The sequence below is a fragment of the Calidris pugnax genome, unplaced genomic scaffold, assembly GCF_001431845.1.
Source record: "Calidris pugnax isolate Ruff unplaced genomic scaffold, ASM143184v1 scaffold71, whole genome shotgun sequence".
Classification (NCBI taxonomy): domain Eukaryota; kingdom Metazoa; phylum Chordata; class Aves; order Charadriiformes; family Scolopacidae; genus Calidris; species Calidris pugnax.
The window spans coordinates 3373566-3377077 of record NW_015090882.1 but is presented as its reverse complement, the minus strand read 5'-3'; the positions used below and the strand labels follow the sequence as shown (position 1 = coordinate 3377077).

Sequence of the window (3512 nt, the reverse complement as noted above, 5' to 3'; positions counted from 1 at the left end):
CTGCCCCATCCCTGGAGGGGTTCAAGGCCAGGCTGGATGGGGCTTGGAGCAACCTGGTCTGGTGGGAGGTGTCCCTGCCCAGGGCAGGGGGTTGGAAGTAGCTGATCTTTGAGGTCACTTCCAACCACTCTATGATTCTATGTTTAAAATAAAATTGAAAAACCCCAACAATTTCTGTGAGCATCCTTCCAGTAATCCCCAAACAAAACTCTGGATCTAATCTGATGATCTGATTCCATACACCGATACGCATATTTAACTACTGCTGTCTTTAGCTTATCTTTTTTCATTCCAAATTTATCCCTCGTCATTGTACCCCGTAAGCTGTTGTCCCTGTCAGAGTTTATTTAAGCGGGCTGCTCAGGACTGTCACTGAGCTCAGCACTTAGGCTTGTAGCATTCGTAAAGTGTGCATGGACGCTGCTAGATTCCAGGATCCTGAGCCTCAGCTCGCAGTTTTGAATCATCTGAAATTAAGCCGATGACTGGACCAATAATTTCAGAGCGTGCTGTGCCACTGCTTCTTGCTGCATCCTACCTGCTTTGATATTTATTGTGTGTGCTTCTTGGCTGAGGAGTTGAATCAGGCCTTCTTCTGAGGGCTGTTGCCAAGCCAGTTTGTTCTCTTATCCAAGTCGTTTCCAGCTTCTTATTTATACTTTTTTGGCTTACCATTGTGATTTAGTGGCATATTATCTGCTATTGAATTCTTCCAAATAAAGCTCGCTCTTTCTGTGGAGGGCTTCAGTGGTTGCCAATCAGTTCCTGTCGTCGTGATGATGGCATTATTTTGCATAGTTGTTCCTGGCAAAATAATTGAGAAGTGAGAGGTTGCTCGGTTTTGTAGCGGAAGTTAGTTAATACATCTGCTTGCTAGGGCTTCTAACAGCCCTGGGACTGTGGAAGGTGAGAGTGGGGAGAAACGTGGTATGGAAAGACACTCAGCAGAACAAAACAATGTCCAGATAGGACCAAAAAGTAGGAATACAGGACAAAATAAAAATGAGTGGGTGGCCCAGCCTAGTGGGAACTCTTCCTGCCCCCTAAGATGTCATGTTAAGAGGCAGGTTTGTATGCAGAGCTGCAGGGTTTTTAACGTCTCTGTCTCTCTCCTGCCCTTCCCCTGACGTCCCTTGTTTGTGGGAATGCGTTGCCTTTACCTTCAGGGCTGGTCTGAGTGCTACATATCTAATTGTGCTCTGAAAAATCTTATTTCAGACCTGAAGAAGGGTTTTGTGCCAAAAGCTCGTCTATGGTTCCCAGCTCTGCTTCTGGTGGCTTGACTATCCCTGTAGACCTTCTCCTTTTAATTTTGCAATGATGGAGGCTACACAACGTTCACCCACCTTAAGCTTCTCTTGTCGTGCTGGCTGCTCATCTCACGGTCTCAAATGGCTCCTCCAGAGCTCATGTTCCACCTCTGGAGGGAACACCCCCAGTCTTGACCAGGCGTGGAGTTAAATGTTGGGTTTGTTATCTAGCCATCTGAATAAATACATAAACTTAAGGCAGAGTGAGCTGGAGGCTGTATGCAGGGATTAAGCAGCCAGCAGTTAGGTGACTGGTTTAGTGGTGGAAAGAGGTAGTTGTGCCCTCCTGTTTGGCTGCCTGTTGCCATTCCCACCTGGTTTTGGGAGCTCATCCATCCGGAAAGTAGTGTTGGGGTTTTTGGTTTGTTTGTTTTTTTTTTTTTTTTTTTTACAAGGTTAATTATGAGATCGGCCAGGTCTCGCATCCTGTCAGACACGTGGCTGAACAAATGTGAGTGCTGTTCCTGACTCCAAAGGCTCTGAGTTACATCTGCCCCTAATCACTCCCATATGCATCCTTTCATATGTTCTGCTATTCGTTACGGTTTCCTATCATGTGCTAATTGATTCATTACTTTATGCTAAGCATACAGTCACAGGCTAGTCATTAGCAGTCCCATATGTTGAACTCATGATGTATATCTTTTAAATGTCCTGTCTCCTGCTCTGCCAAGCCTCCTTTATGCAGCACCACACGTATGTTGCAGACCTTCATTCATGCTTTGATGGGCTTCAAACTTCCTGCTCATTAGTCTTCCGTGTAATTCTTCAGCTACTCTCTGGAGCTCCTGCTTATTGCAATTGTGTCTCGGCTGTAATTAAAACTGCTGATACGTCGAGCTGTGCTTTAGTCTGTGGTACTACAGGGTGTTTGCAAGGGGAAGGAAAGAATTTTGAAACATCCTGTGACATATTTGAAACATCCAGCATAGTAGCGTCAGCATAAACCCATCTTCAGATGGAAGTTATGTTAGACCAGGGAAGTTATGCACGAATTTAAAACCCCACAGCTGGCTCAGAAAATGTGACTCTGGAAAAGCAGATGTAGCTGGGAGGAGTTCCAAGTGAGTTCCAAGAGAATCTTGCTGGTGAGGAACTGGTCAGAAGAAATGAGTGGGAAAAGATGGAAAGAAGGATGTATCCCTCTTAGATTCCCAACCTGCAGAATTTCAGAAAAAAAGAATTTAAGGAATCTAGAGCTGGTTTGTATTTTAAAGTTTTATAGGAGGAAGACAGACTACTTAGGGTATTACTGCTTAGACACAGCACGCCTCAAGATTTGCCAGAAACAGGTTGAACGGGACACACTCGAGCACAAAAAAAAAAATAGTTACTGATTTGTCCAGAGTTATTTCTACTTTACCTCTGAGGGGAATGAGTACAGAATTTGGTTCTTTGCGTCTGTAGTCCCAACGTGACACAGTTTTATTGACGGGAAAATGCCCAACATCAGCGTGGATGGAATTCAGACCCTCCTTATTTCATACCCTGTTTATTGCAGGAGCTGCTGGCCTGGGGGGAAATAGCTGCACCCTCCCAGGCTTTTATCTTCCAAGCCCTGAACAGAGCAGCTGAAAGTCCTGTTGCGTGTAGATAAGAAACAACATGTAAAGAGGCTGCGAGGAAGATGTGGGTAAGAAGTGGCTCTCGAAGGAAAAGCTAGTGCTTAATCCCAGCACGTTGTTGGCCAGGAAGCAATCCCTGCAGGAAGGGAGACAAATAGTCTTGGGCGAGAGCTTGTAGTAACACCTGGCCTGGGTCTTTCTTTCCTGGTGGCAGCTTTCCTGGGGGAAACCCAGGCACAGAATGACTTCTTTGCTGTTTGGCACTGCTAAAACTCCCAGTTTCCTGAGCAGGGACTCAGCCTATGGATGTAAAACCCTATGGATGCAGCTGGGCAGCCATCGCGTGGCAGGGCTGTGTGGAGTCCCTGCCTGGGGTGACCGCTGGGTGGGCTTCAGCTCAGGTCCCCAGGGGAGGTGTCAGCCCCTCACTAGCTATGCGCTTGGGGTATACTCTCCACTGGGTTAAAAACTGGCTGGAGGCCGGGCCCAGAGAGTGGTGGGGAATGGAGTCAAATCCAGTTGGCGGCTGGTCATGAGTGGTGTCCCACAGGGCTCGGTACTGGGACCCGTTCTCTTTAACATCTTCATGAGGGGATGAGGGGATGGAGTGCACCCTCAGTAAGTTCACAGATGACAC

General features: G+C 46.8%; 1 long non-coding RNA gene across 1 annotated transcript; it reads right to left on the bottom strand.

Annotated features, from left to right (window-relative positions):
* Positions 1–202: 202 nt before the first annotated feature.
* LOC106890878 lies at positions 203–2812 on the bottom strand. The gene is made up of 3 exons (XR_001412590.1): positions 2674–2812; positions 1347–2469; positions 203–804 (listed from the first exon to the last, which is right to left on the bottom strand). It is a non-coding gene; the product is annotated as an uncharacterized LOC106890878 (long non-coding RNA).
* Positions 2813–3512: the final 700 nt, after the last annotated feature.